The sequence below is a fragment of the Pithys albifrons genome, chromosome 26 (assembly GCF_047495875.1).
Source record: "Pithys albifrons albifrons isolate INPA30051 chromosome 26, PitAlb_v1, whole genome shotgun sequence".
Classification (NCBI taxonomy): domain Eukaryota; kingdom Metazoa; phylum Chordata; class Aves; order Passeriformes; family Thamnophilidae; genus Pithys; species Pithys albifrons.
In genome coordinates this window covers 6144937-6160496 of record NC_092483.1, presented here as the reverse complement: position 1 = coordinate 6160496, position 15560 = coordinate 6144937, and positions in this window count along the sequence as shown.

Sequence of the window (15560 nt, the reverse complement as noted above, 5' to 3'; positions counted from 1 at the left end):
TCATTAAAAATAGCACCCAAACTGTGTGGAAAACAGGCGGAGATGGTTACTTCCACCTTTTCACCTCTGCTACAACAATCATTGAAAATATTGAGCTTCCTTTTGATGTTAGGGACAGCATAATCTTGCTGTTAGTGTTGCTTTGTCTCCTCTGTACTGTATACACCATGTTTAGGGTCAGAACTGGGCTCTCTAAGGAGACTTGCTGGAGGCCTGCCCTGGGAGCGGATGATGTTGAGTGGCACGGGAAGTGGGAAGATATGGGCCAGTATTTGGAGACCTTCTCTCCTCAAATGATCTGGAAATTCACCCCGGAACAACTGTAGGACCCTGCCAAAATGCTAAGCTATGTGAAAGGAAGATGCTCTGGTAGTCCCAGAGATGTGCAGCTCACAGCAACCTGCTGGGCCCTGGCCACTGCCTACCGCACACTGCTTGGTGTGGTACAGCATCATCAGGAGGAGGGGAAAAGGAGCAAATCCACAGGCACCATGTCCACCCAAACCACGGCTGAGCCAGAGAGGAAGAGAGATACATCAACTAGCACCATGTCCACCCAGACCAAGACTGAGCCAGAGAGGAAGAGAGATACATCAACCAGCGCCATGTCCACCCAAACCATGGCTGAGTCAGAGAGGAGAAGAGATACATCAACCAGCGCCATGTCCACCCAAACCATGGCTGAGTCAGAGAGGAGAAGAGATACATCAACCAGCGCCATGCCCACACAAACCACAGCTGAGCCAGAGAGAAAGGGAAACAAATCAACCAGCACCATGTCCACACAAACCATGGAGGAGCCAGAAGGACAACAGAAACCGATAGCAGTTGCCCCTGTCCAGAAAAGAAAATCAAAGACCAAATCAGTTCGTATAGTGAATGACGAGGAAGAGTCAGGACCTTCATCTCAAGCAGAAGAAATGGAGCCAGAAATAATCACCTGGTCCCTATCCCTGGGAGAACTGCGTGAGCTCCGGAGAGAGTTCACACGACAGGCAAATGAGTCCATCTTGACCTGGCTACTTCGAATCTGGGATGCTGCAGCCAATGATACAATTCTAGATGGGAGTGAGGCAAGGCAGCTGGGATCCCTTTCTCGAGATGTTGTCATTGATCAGGGCATTGGAAAGAGACAGGAAACTCTCAGCCTCTGGCGGCGACTGTTGTCAAGCGTGAGGGAGAGATATCTTTGTAAGGAGGACCTCCACATACAGCAAGGACAGTGGAACACGATGGAACAAGGTATCCGGTGCTTAAGGGAATTAGCCGTACTGGAGATAATCTTTTCAGAGGATGAGAGATTCCCTAAAAGTCCAGATGGTGTCCAGTGCACATCCCAGATGTGGTTAAAATTTGCACGACTTGGGCCAGAAATGTATTCTCGCTACCTTGCAACATTGCAGTGGAGAGAGGGAGAAGACAAGGTGGGTGCACTGGTCAGCAAACTCAGGATTTATGAAGACACTGTCACTGCTCCATTACGAGCCCATGTCTCAGCTGTGGAAACAAAACTGGCTGAACTGGAAGAGAAGATTAAGGAAGGACTCTTCCATATCACTCCAGAACAAACAAGAGTCTCTGCCATCAGAAGCAGGCGTCTTCCAGCTAAGGAGAAAGGGTACACTCCACGCGGCAATCTGTGGTTTTACCTCCATGAGCATGGAGAAGATATGAGGAAGTGGGATGGGAAACCCACCTCTTCCTTAGCAGCTCGGGTACGTGAATTGCAAAGAGGCACAACTAACACAGGGAATTCTTCAAGGTTGAAGGCTGCTCCGGTCTCTCGTGGGCAAGGTTCCAGACAGTACAGGAATGATGATGTTATGCCCGATCCTCTTGAAGGAACCTCCCGGTCATATTCACAGGGAGAGCACAGTGAATACCATGACCAGAACTAGGGGGGCCCTGCCTCTAGCCAGGTAGAGGAGAGGGACAATCGGGTTTATTGGACTGTGTGGATTCGGTGGCCTGGCTCATCAGACCCACAGAAATACAAAGCTTTAGTGGACACTGGCGCACAATGCACGTTGATGCCATCAGGATACGTCGGGGCAGAATCCATCTCTATTTCTGGGGTAACAGGGGGATCCCAACAGCTGACTGTACTGGAAGCTGAAGTCAGCGTGACTGGGAAGGAATGGCATAGACACCCCATTGTGACTGGTCCAGAAGCCCCAAGTATCCTTGGCATAGACTACCTGAGGAATGGATATTTCAAAGACCCAAAGGGACTGCGTTGGGCTTTTGGCATAGCTGCTGTGGGGACAGAGGAAATCAGACAGTTGAGCACCTTGCCTGGCCTCTCAGAGGACCCTTCTGCTGTAGGACTGCTGAAAGTTGAAGAACAATTGGTACCACTGGCCACAGCCACAGTGCACCGTCGGCAATACCGCACTGACCGAGACTCTGTGACCCCCATACACAAGATGATTCGTGAGCTGGAGAGCCAGGGGGTGGTCAGCAAGACTCACTCACCCTTTAATAGCCCCATATGGCCAGTACGAAAGTCCAGTGGAGAGTGGAGGCTGACGGTGGATTACCGTGGTCTCAATGAGGTCACACCCCCCCTGAGTGCCGCTGTGCCGGACATGCTGGAGCTTCAGTATGAGCTGGAGTCCAAGGCAGCCAAGTGGTACGCCACCATCGACATTGCCAATGCCTTTTTCTCCATTCCGTTGGCAGCAGAGTGCAGGCCGCAGTTCGCTTTCACCTGGAAGGGGGTGCAGTACACCTGGAATCGACTGCCCCAGGGGTGGAAACACAGTCCCACCATTTGCCATGGACTGATCCAGACTGCATTGGAAAAGGGTGAGGCTCCAGAACATCTACAGTACATCGATGACATCATTGTATGGGGGAACACAGCAGGGGAGGTTTTTGAGAAAGGAAAGAAGATAATCCAGATTCTCCTAAGAGCTGGTTTTGCCATTAAACGAAGTAAGGTCAAGGGACCTGCTCAGGAAATTCAGTTCCTAGGAGTGAAGTGGCAAGACGGCCGTCGCCAGATTCCAACAGAGGTGATCAACAAAATAGCAGCTATGTCCCCACCGACCAGCAAGAAGGAAACTCAGGCTTTCCTAGGTGCGGTGGGCTTTTGGAGGATGCATATCCCTGAGTACAGTCAGATTGTAAGCCCTCTCTACCTTGTGACACGGAAGAAAAATGATTTCCAGTGGGGCCCTGAACAACAACAAGCCTTTGAGCAGATTAAACAGGAGATTACCCATGCAGTAGCCCTTGGGCCAGTCAGGACAGGACAGGATGTGAAGAATGTGCTCTACACTGCAGCCGGGGAGAATGGCCCATCCTGGAGCCTCTGGCAGAAAGTACCTGGGGAGACTCGAGGACGACCGCTGGGATTCTGGAGCCGGGGATACAAAGGATCTGAGGCCAGCTACACCCCAACTGAGAAAGAGATCCTGGCAGCTTATGAAGGAGTTCGAGCTGCCTCAGAAGTGATTGGCACTGAGGCACAGCTCGTCCTGGCACCCCGACTACCAGTGTTGGGATGGATGTTCAAAGGAAAAGCTCCTTCTACCCATCACGCCACTGATGCCACATGGAGTAAGTGGATCACTCTGATCACGCAGCGAACCCGGATAGGGAATCCTAATCGCCCTGGGATTTTGGAAATTATCACCAACTGGCCGGAAGGTGAGAGTTTCAGATTGTCCTCTGAAGAAGGAGAGGAGCAGGTGACACGAGCTGAGGAGGCCCCACCATATAACCAGCTACCAGAAGAGGAGAAGCGATATGCTCTCTTCACAGATGGCTCCTGCCGCATTGTAGGGACAAGCCGGAAATGGAAAGCAGCTGTATGGAGTCCTACACGTCGAGTGGCAGAAGCGACTGAAGGACAAGGTGGATCAAATCAGGTCGCAGAGCTGAAAGCTGTTCAGCTGGCTTTGGATATCGCTGAACGAGAGAAGTGGCCAAGACTCTACCTTTACAATGACTCGTGGATGGTGGCCAATGCTCTTTGGGGATGGCTGGAGCGCTGGAGAAAGGCCGGCTGGCAGCGCAAAGGGAAACCCATCTGGGCGGCTGAGATGTGGCAGGACATCGCTGCCCGGGTAGAGAAGCTGAGTGTGAAGGTCCGTCACGTAGATGCTCATGTACCCAAGAGCCGGGCTAATGAGGAGCATCGTAACAACGAGCAGGTGGATCGAGCTGCCAGGACTGAAGACTCTCAGGTAGATCTGGATTGGCAGCATAAAGGTGAATTGTTTCTAGTCCGATGGGCCCATGATGCCTCTGGTCATCAAGGCAGAGATGCGACATACAGATGGGCTCGTGACCGAGGGGTGGATCTAACCATGGACAGTGTCTCACAGGTTATCCATGACTGTGACACATGTGCTGCCATCAAGCAGGCCAAGCGGGTGAAGCCTCTATGGTATGGTGGACGGTGGTCGAAATACAGGTATGGGGAAGCCTGGCAAGTTGACTACATCACACTTCCCCAAACACGCCAAGGCAAGCGCTACGTGCTGACCATGGTAGAGGCAACCACTGGATGGCTGGAGACATACCCCGTATCTCACGCCACTGCCCGGAATACCATCCTGGGCCTTGAGAAACAAGTCCTGTGGAGACACGGCACCCCAGAGAGAATAGAGTCTGACAATGGCACCCACTTCAAGAACAGCCTCATAGACACCTGGGGCAGAGAGCACGGCATTGAGTGGGTGTATCATATCCCCTACCACGCTCCAGCTGCCGGGAAAGTTGAGCGATGTAATGGACTGCTGAAAACAACCATGAAGGCGTTGGGTGGGGGAACTTTCAAACACTGGGAGCTGCATTTGGCAAAGGCCACCTGGTTGGTCAACACCCGGGGCTCCATCAATCGAGCTGGCCCTGCCCAATCAGAACGCTTGAATACTGTAGATGGAGATAAAGTCCCTGTGGTCCATACGAGAGGTATGCTAGGAAAGACTGTTTGGGTTAGTCCCACCTCAAACAAAGGCAAACCCATCCGAGGGATTGACTTTGCTCAAGGACCTGGTTGCACTTGGTGGGTAATGCAAAAAGATGGAGAAACACGTTGTGTACCACGAGGGGACCCAATTTTGAGCGAGAAGAGTTTGTAATGTTTCATTGTATATATGTATATATATATGTATAGGTAAAAAGGGGATTAATTTGGGAATGACTAGATGGAGTAGAATAAGGGGTGGATAATGTCCTAGTTCAGCAGGAGGGACCAGCTAACCCTGTGTGGGGGTGATCAAAGCTGTGTATTCTACACCCTCTATTCATTCCCCAAGGTCAATGGGCCATTAGCAGCAGCTGCCCAGGGAGCCATTATCACCTTCACACCCAGCCTGAGGGGGGCGGAGCTGCTAATGGGCCATCAACAGTTCAACACCCCCTGGCTCCCAGAGTTAATCACCCATTGTGTGAGTCCCCGCCCAGGGGGAGGGACTGAGTGCTCCCTGAGGGTACATAAGTGGTGGGTAAGAAGACCTCGAAAACTTCTCGTCGGATCCAGAGCAGCAGCAGGACCTCGACAGCAGGAGATCACCGCTCTCGCCCAGACCACAGGCCTCGCCTGCACCAACAGGTTTTTCTTTTCCTTTTGCTCTGGACTTGGGGGAATCACAGGGGTCTCAGCACAAGGGCAAACAAACCCCCTTGGGTTTGTGCCCCAGGGCACTGGGTTATACTGCTGGGGTATTGTGAGTTGAAAGCAATTTCCCTTGTGTGTCAGTGTTGTTATTGTAATATTATTATTAAATTTTAGCTCTGACTTATAATCTCTCTCGTGGTGAGTTCATTTCCCCTGCTGGTTCACCTTCAAACCAGCACAGTTGGGCATTACCAGGTGGCTACAGGATTTACTTAAACAAGGTGTTACGTGTTTAGTTACCGTTTTAATCTGCTTGCTTGTGCTTAGCTGTGCTTTAGGCTGTGTAAAGCATTTATTGCTGAAGGCAGTTAACCAGGCCTGGGTTGTGCAAAAAAAGACAGAGGGATTTGTTGAGGAATATTTGAACAGCACGGGCCATAGCGTGCTGTTAGACGCATGTATGCACAATCCCGCCTATGCAGATTGTAGCGAGGCCGCCGAGTCCTTGAGTTTGTTCCAAAAGTAGACAAACTTGCAGTAAACAGCAGCAGCGGACGAGTAGCAAGATGCAGGAGACCGCGAAACAGGCAGAGACAGCGACACAGAGCCGCGTGGCTCGGCAAGAAGCACCAATTGAATTGTTATGTTAGACGCGTGCACTAGGGGCAGAGGCCAATTAGGTCGTGTTATGAGGCGTGTGGAAACTAGCTATTAGCCAATAGTGCACTTGTATTATTCGCGTGCTTTTAGAAGTATGAGATATAAGTAAGTGTGTAATAAACAATAAACTGAGCATCGATCATACCTCCATGAGGATTCATCTTTGACTCCGGTGCCATACCCTTGGTGGCTCCTTACCTTAAGATGGTCTAGGAGGAGATTTAGTTGTCAGGTCACCTGGGGTAGCTTTTATTATGAACCTCCTTGTTGTAGAGGAATATTGGAACAGCACAGGCCACGGCATGCTGCTAGAGGCCTGTATGCACAACCCAGCCTATGTAGAAAATAGCAAGGCCACTGCATCCTTGAGCCAGTTTCAAAAGGAAACAAACTTGCAGTAAACAGCAAAAGCGGACGGGTAGCAACATGTAGCTATTAGCCAATAGTGTGCTTGTATTATTCGCGTGTTTTTAAGAAGTCTGAAATAAAAGTGTTTAGAAAAAAATAAAGTGAGCATTGATCATACCTCTATGAGGACTCATCTTTGATTCCGCGCCGAACTCCAGGGCTCCTGACCTTACCTTGTTATGTTTCCTTCCTTGAATACCCAATTGCAAATTACAGAAATTGATTTGTCTAAGGTGAAAGTGTGCCAACATTGATCAGACTCACACACATGTCCACTGATTATCCTTCCGTATTGTACGATAGTGGAGTAAATGGCCAAGGTGTCTCACACAGTAATATAAATTCTGGGTGGCCAGTTGGTTTGCTTTGTGTGAGGGGTTTGTACGCTCTGCATCCTACCTGAGTTCCTGCTCTGACTTTTCCAGTCAAAATACTTGAACAAAATTTCTCACTCTGCCATTCTGTCAAAACTGTCGTTCCTTGCAATGCTATGACAGATGTATTGTGTTTTCTCATCTGTGCATGGTTGTTCATGTATTCGTACTGAGAATCTGGTCCTAGACTGAGTACTAGGCCTGAGACTCCATCATAAGCTTCAGACCATGATGTGTTTTGGGCATGAGTTTTGTTTAGAATCAGTGTACTTATCAAAGTCCCAAGGATCAGTACTGAGAGGGCTTGAAAGTAGATGGTTCTTGCTCTGAGGTCCATGTCTGCTCGGGAGCCTTCTTGACTCAGGAGTGGTGGATCCAAGTCGGTTTCTCTTTTATCCAGATTGTGGTGAAGGTGGTCAACCGCACCTGGTATGGTCCATCCCACTTCCCTTGCATGGGGTTTCCCGAAAAATTCTTAACATAGACCATATCACCAGGACTAAATGGATGTAATTTGCAATCAGGTTGTTTAGGCTGATGTTCTATTACTGTGGTAGCATTCTTATTTAGTTGTTTCCCCACTGTTACAATGTAATCATACACATATTGATTACCTATGATGCCCAAAAAGGCTTAATAAAACTGTTTAGAGACAGAGTTTTGGTCCATAAACAGCAAGGTATTTATTAGAGCAACGTTGGGGAAACTCCCGGTTAGCACCGGACACAGAGTTCTGAAGTAATCAGGGTATTTATACAATTTTTGTGAGAGATTACAACATTTCTACATAAATATTCATATTATTGCAAAACTTAATTACAATATTCATAACAGGCAGGGTCCAGGCGGAGTCAGGGGCGGGGGTCGTCCTTTTGAGGAATATTTTGGTGGGAGACCCTGTTACTTCACCCTGGCGGTGGTCGTATTTCTGCTCCTCATCGTCATGAACTTTTCAGCTCCTCCTGGTTTTTGCTGACTTCAGGATGAGTTTTGCAAGAGTTTTGGACTCAAACCCCTTATCTCCTTTTATGTCCCTACCCTATCTCCTGGTATGTAAGTGTAAGCATTCTTTTTGCAGCCCAGTACCATCTTTGGATAATCCCCAAGTCCTGGTTTCTAGCTAAACATTCCTCAGAGTTCAGTCTCAGGTACTATATTTTGTGTTAACTCTTTGGGTTCTGGGTTCTTGCTCTGCTTCACCTATTTGATCTAAAGCTTCACTCTTAACAGGATTCATTGCATATGGCCTGTCATACAGAATTTCAAAGGGACTCAGTTTTTCTTTAGATCTTGGCCTGACCCTAATGCGAATCAAAGCAATAGGTAAAGCTTGATACCAGTGCAAATTTGCTTCTTGACAAATTTTGGCTATTTGTTGTTTAATGAGATGGTTCATCTTTTCCACCTGTCCACTGTGAGAGAATTTCTTACAGATAATGGACATGTGAGCAATGCAGCCTGTGTGGACTCTGTGAACCTGATAGAGATATGACTTGAAGCAGGCTGCAGTGAAGGTTAAAGAAAGGACACGACTGCGGTTAACAGGGAGGAGAAGTATGCTGAAGTAAACAACTCCCGGATGCTGAAGCAGGAACTTTTGGGGGGTTTAACAAAAACACTGTACTCGTGCACTATGGAGTACAGCCAATGAGAAGTGTTGCTTTGTCACGTGTAAATTATCATATAGCCAATCAGCATGTAGTGTAAGGTGTGTGAACATGATTTGGGTTTATATTAACTTCTTGCAGATCATGAATAAATGGCATTTACCTGATCATATTGATTGTCGTGTGATGTCCGTTTCATCCTTCGCAACAGTCCACTTGCTTGTGGTCTGTAAGGAATATGTAGTTGCCAATCAATTTGCAATGCTTTACTTAGTGCTTGTACAATCTGTGCAGAAAAATGGGTACCTCTACCTGAGGAGATACTTTTAGGAACTCCAAATTATAGGGGGAGCCCCTTATACCGAGCTGGGTTGCGGACTGACGGTCAGAAGAGCTCAGGCACAGCAGGCATCAGAAGGCTTGATCAGAAGGCTCATAACTTGAGAGTTTATTCAAGATAGGTTAACAGGCAGCTCTTCACAGCACATAATAGAAGAAGTTAGTTCCTAGAAGTTCCTATTACAACAGTAGATCTACATCTAACGCAGTAACAACCACACCTTTTATGCATTCTCACATCCAACATGCTATCACATAATTGGTTAACCAATTCACCTTACATACACCACAGCCTCTCATTGGCCTCTTAGCCACCACACATACTCCAGGTAACTCTGTTCTCTTTAAGGTAGAACTCCAAACAGCTTTCCTTAAGGGATGTACTTACACTCACCCCTACACCAAATCATGGTATAATTTCATTTAGCAAAACTTTAACTACCTCTCGTGATTTGTTTGTTCTGCATGGGAATGCCTCAGGCCACGCAGAGAATGTGTCAATCAAAACTAAAAGGTAACAAACTCCCCCTTTTTTGGAAGTTCAGAAAAGTCAATTTGCCAGATTTCTTCTGGGAAATGTCCTTTTTTTATTGCTCCCTGTTGTATTCTGTTTCCAGTGTTGGGATTGTTCTTCAAGCAGAGCTCACACTGTGATGTGACTTGCTTAATTGTAGTGAATAAATTTGGTCCTGCTACTCTGGTTCTCAAATGTTGATACAGAGAGTTTAAACCCCAGTGTGTCTTGTCATGTTCTGCTTTCACAAAGTGCCACACTAATTTTCCTGGTAACATGAACTGACCTGTTTTTAATTGGCCCCAACCACTGTCTAACAGCTTACCTCCATTTTCATGTATCCATTTGTAGTCTGACTCTTCATACTCTACCTTTTTATCTATGTCTAATTTTTCTGGTACCAGTGCAGCTACTGATGTTTCTTTGCTTCTTGCAGCAGCTAATTTAGCTTCTGCATCAGCTTTCCTGTTACCTATTTCTGGAACAGTGTTGCCACTGCCCTCGGCAGTGCATTATAGCCACTTGTGATGGGAGCTGGACGGCTTCTAACAATCATAGTATTTCTTCAGCATGCCTTAAAGCTTTTCCTTGTGCAGTTAAAAATCCTCGTTCTTTCCAGATGGCTACGTGAGCATGTACGATGGAAAAGGCATATTTAGAATCAGTCCAAATGTTAATCTGTTTGCCTTTTCCCAGTTCCAGGGCTCAGATGAGGGCTATTAATTCTGCTTTTTTGGCTGAAGTTCCTGCAGGCAAAGGGTTTGATTCAATTACCTGTTCTGTTGTGGTAATTGCATAGCCAGCCATTCTCACACCTTGTCTCATGAAGCTTCTTCCACCGGAAAACCAGTCTTCTGCATCTGGGAGAGGTTCTTCTTTGAGATCTGGACGACTGGAATATACTGCTTCGATGGTCTCCAGGCAGTCATGGGTGACAAGTTCAGCTGAGGATTTTCCTTCTAGGAATGAAGCCGGATTGACAACATTAGTCACCTGAATAGTTACATCATCTGACTCTGCTAGGATTGCCTGATATTTCAGGAACCTCGAGGGTGACAACCAATGGTTTCCTTTTTGTTCCAGTACTGCTGACACTGTATGAGAAACTAGTACAGTAATCTTCTGTCCCAGATTGAATTTTCTGGCCTCTTCGATGTTTATGATTACTGCAGCTACTGCTCTCAGACAACTGGGCCAGCCTTTGCTCACTTCGTCCAATTGCTTGAAGAAGTAGGCTGCTGGTCTCTTGTCTGGCCCCAAATGCTGAGCCAAGACCCCTAAGGCAATCCCCTGCCTTTCATGTGAAAACAACCAAAAGGGCTTAGTCACATCAGGTAAACCCAAAGCAGGAGCCTCTTTGAGTTTCTGTTTCAGCAGTTCAAAGGCCTTATTTGCTTCGGGGTTCCAGGCTATGTTGTCTTTGGTAGCTTTGAGCAAATCATACAATGGTTTTGCAATCAGTCCATACTGGTAGATCCAAAGACGACACCATCCGGTAACACCTAGAAAGGTTTGGAGCTCTCTTACTGTCTGTGGCCTGGGCATCTGGCAGATGGCTTCTATTCTCGCTGTTCCCAGGGAGTGCTGTCCTCCAGAGACTTCATATCCCAGTGTTATAGTTTGAGCTGGCAAAATGCCAACTGCCTGGTACCCAGTCAAAAAGTCCACTCCCAGAGCAGGAGAGTGAGGGAAAACAGCAGAAACGAGGCTTTAAACACAGTGAGGTTTTTATATTTATACAAAGAAGAGGAGAGCTTAACACAGAATATGAAATAGCACATAGTGACAGGAAACAACAACAGGCTCACCGAGGTCGCCCCAGCTAACAGGTGAAACTCCGAACCAACCAAACCCCCTCCCCAAAGGAAACCTCCCAGCAACAGGGAAAGAGGAATTAACAGGAATGTGCTCACGTCCCCGGCTAAACAGACGTGCTGACCGGCAGGAGGGCCTGTTATCAGCAGTCAGGGAGCGGGAACCGTCCTGGTCAGAAGCATGGACTGAAGAGAGGAGAGACTCCTCCCCCCTTGCTTGTTATACTCCCTGACACTTCCTGATGATGTCAGATGATATGAAATACCTCTATGGCTGCTTAAGTCAGATGATACCTGTCCCCTCTAATCTGTGTCACAACCTTTGAGGCCTGCTAAAAACTGAGGCCTAAATGGGGACCTATGCTGACTAAAGCCAAAAGTACTACACCCAGGTACACCACTTTTTCTTGAACCAGCTGGGCCTCCTGTAGAGAGACTTGATAACTAAAGTAAGCAATTTTGCGGAGGATCGAAGGGCATCACATAACAAGCCATTATGGTTTATGGTAGAATGCCATTTATTAATACACTGCAAACGGTTTATATAGGATTAAGGCTACGTGCTAATTGGCTAAATTGAATCTCACACCATTAAGCTACATTTCTAATTGGTTACAATCCATATCTCAGAAGTCCAGTGTTTTGATGAAAACATCCTGACTGTTCCCATGTGAGTCTCCGGACTTCTGTGAGAAGCTTGAAGAGTTCTCATGAGAAAGTCCTGTGGAGTTGCTGTGAACTCCCGGGGAGTGATTTCTCCTTTACCAGTCAACAGCAGCTGTGGCCTTATTTATTCTTAGCTGATAGCTGCTTCAGTCTCACTGGGTTGATACAGTCTGGGTCGCTCAGATGGCCATTTTCTCTAAAAAACCCCTCAACAGATAACCACTTAATTCCAGAAAATTTAAGAGTGAAATTGTCCATTGAATACAATCTTTTTCTGTTTCAGTTGCTATTAGTAGGTCATCTACATATTGCAGAAGAATACCATCTCCCGGTGGCTGCTGCCACTGCTCTAATTCTTTGGCCAATTCATTACCAGAAAGGGTAGGAGAATTTTTAAAACCTTGAGGTAACACTGTCCAGGTTATTTGCATCTTTCTCCCACTGGAAACTGATTCCCATGCAAAAGCAAATATCTTCTGGCTCTCCTGTACTAAGGGAAGACAGAAAAATACATCTTTTAGATCCAATACAGTAAACCAAATTATACTGTCTTTTAGTTTTGTCAACAGAGTGTATGGATTTGCAACAACAGGATGTAAGGTTTTAGCTATTCCATTTACTGCCCTCAAATCTTGAACTAACCTGTAGGCTCCATTTTGTCTCTTAACTGGAAGAATTGGAGTGTTAAAGTCTGATTCACATTCAATTAGAAGCCTTAATTTTAAAAATTTTTCAATGATTGGTTCAATTCCTTTTCTATCTTCTAATCAAAGTGGATATTGTTTCTTAGCTACTGGCTTCACCCCTGGTTGAAATTCTATTTGAATGGGTGTTGCCCATTTAGATTTCCCTGGAATGTCAGTAGCCCAAAACTAAGGGATATACCTGATTCAAAATTTGCTTTAAAATTTGATTATTTTGTTTTGTTTCCCCACAGCTTATGACCAAGCTTAGGGCTGTTATCAATCATTCTTCTTTTACTTTGAATCCAATTTCACCTTGTTTAAACTGGATCTCAGCTTCCAAATTTTCTCTGCCCAACAGAGACTTGAGTGAACTTGGTAAATACAAAAACTGATGTATTCCCATTTGTTTTCCAATCTTGTACTTGAGGGGTTTCAAGAAATAGGCTTTCTCTGCTTGACCAGTGGCTCCTGTAACAAAAACAAACATCACTTTTAGGTACCAATTCTTGATTTAAAACAGAAAAAGTAGCCCCAATATCATTTAAAAAGTCTAATTTTTCTTTTTCTTCCCCTACCTCCATTTTAACCAGTGGGTCTGCTAGGGGAAGACCAATCGGTTCACCCTATTCCAGGTTCTGGTAAGCGATGACTGCCCCTTCTTGGATCTTGTTTCTTTCAGGGCAGTCTTGATTCCAGTGTCCTTCCTGCTTGAAATAGGCACATTGGTTTTGTCCCAGTCTTTTTGATCAGGACAGCAGGCCTCTTCCTCGTGTCATCTGTCCTCGGCCATGACCCCTGTTTTGTCTTGGTTCCTGTGGATTTTGGGTTAGAGCAGCCACTACAACTCTTGCTAACTTTCTATCCTCTCTCCTCTGTCTGTTATTATATACTTTCCAGGCTTCATTCATTAATACCTCTAAATCTTTATTGGCAGGATGTTCAATTTTCTGGAGCTTTTTCCTAATATCAGGGTTACTTTGTCACAAACAATCCTACCAATTGTTGTTTACCTATTTCTGATAATGGATCTAAAGGTGTATATTTTCTCATGGCATCTCTAAGTCTATCTAGGAGCAGAGTTGGGGTCTCATCCCACCCTTCTTTTATATCATACAGGGCTGCCCAGTTTACAGCTTTAGGTATAGCATTTTGCAACCCTAATTGAACAAGGTTCCTATATTGAACCAGCAATTTATATTGATTAGGGTTATTTGGATCCCAATTAGGATTTATCAATGTCTCTTATAAGACACCTGTAGCAATTTGTCCTTGCACATGGTTTCTAGCTGTCTTTATTACAAGTTCTTTTTCAGTCTCTGTTAACTCTGACAGCATTAATTGGATATCCATCCTGTCTATATCTTGGTTTTTCACAATTAGTTCAAATCTCCTAGCCACTCTCTCAGGATCTTCTCTAAAATGCTTTGCTTCTTTTCTCTAGCTGTCTAAATCCTTTGATGAAAAAGGCATTTTTACCCTTGCTGGATTTCTGGAGGGTGCTGTCACCTCACGTAAGGGAGCAATCAAGTGTTTGGATTTAGCTTTTGCTTTTCCCCTTGTTTTCCCTCCAGCTTTGGATCCTGCTGTCCGACCGGGGGTGGGGTATGTGGTGCTTACCCCCTCCTCTGGGCTGTCAAGGCTTTCTGCAACACTTTCGGAATCTGTTACATCTCCAGATCTGTCCGGGCTCATCCCAGGTTCCTCTAGTCTCTGCGATCTTCGTCTCCCATAGCAGGTCACCTGCAACTCCTGAGGGTCTATAATTCTTTCTTCATCACTTTCCTTCTTTCCTAGTTTTAGACAGCATTCCCCGATATCACAGAAGGAGCAGCAGCACTTTCTTGGTCTATTTTTCTGTTCTTTTCCCAATACTAGTACTAGGGAGTTGTGAGATGGGATATTCATACTGCAATTTCTCTGCCACTGGGGTTTGTTAAGAAGAGTATGAAACATATCAGCATACATTACTTCATTCCAATTGTTCTCCCTTCTGAGAAATAATTTAAGCTGCAGGATGGTATTAAGATTAAAAGACCCCTCCGAGGGCCATTTTTCTCCATCCTCTAAGATATACGAGGGTCACCAACTTCCAAAGTATTTCAAAAGCTTCTTTTTACTCAAATTTCCACCTGGGACTCCTTCCACTTCCTTCCAATGCTTCAATATACATCTCAGGGGAGTTTTAGTATTTATCTCTTGACTCAGTTTGGCTCCCATTATTAAAAGCTTGTATTACCACAAAAATCCACACACTAAAGTCAATATCTTTACCTCCCGTGTTCTCCAAGGACCAGTCTTAAGTATCAAGGGAAGCCCACTGTCAGAGACAAAATACACACTACTGCGTTCAGTCCTGCTTCTAGGGGGTTCTCCAAAACCACTATATTTTCCAAGGGACCCTTCAAATCTGTGATATCCAAACTATTCAAGAGTCAACAGCACATTCTTTAGTCACAAAATTACCACTTCTATTACACAATACTCCAAGCAAGTTTTACAAGCTAAGGTATCTGGCACAGTGCCCTCGGCACCCAGCACCGCATTTCTTCGTGCATATCAGGCGTACAAGCAATTACAGGTGTTTCACTTGATTCAGACAAAGAAACCGTTCTAACCGTACAATATCCTTTCCAAAAACAAATAAGACGGCTCAAAATAAAAACTTGTAGGGAAAAAGTTAAGCTGCGTTGTTATAGCGAGAGGTTTTTCCCTGCCCCCGCTGCCAGCCCCGACGTGACCCCGGGTTTAGCGTCCGGATACCTGAATGTCTTCTCACAGAGATAAAGTTACAGGCTCCAATGGTTAAAAGAACATTCTGGCTTAACTTTATTGGGGGGGGTAAACAGCTTATATACGGTTTTTAGGGGTACACGCGAACCAAGACGGCTTCGGATAGGTCCAAGGGGTTTGTACACGAGCC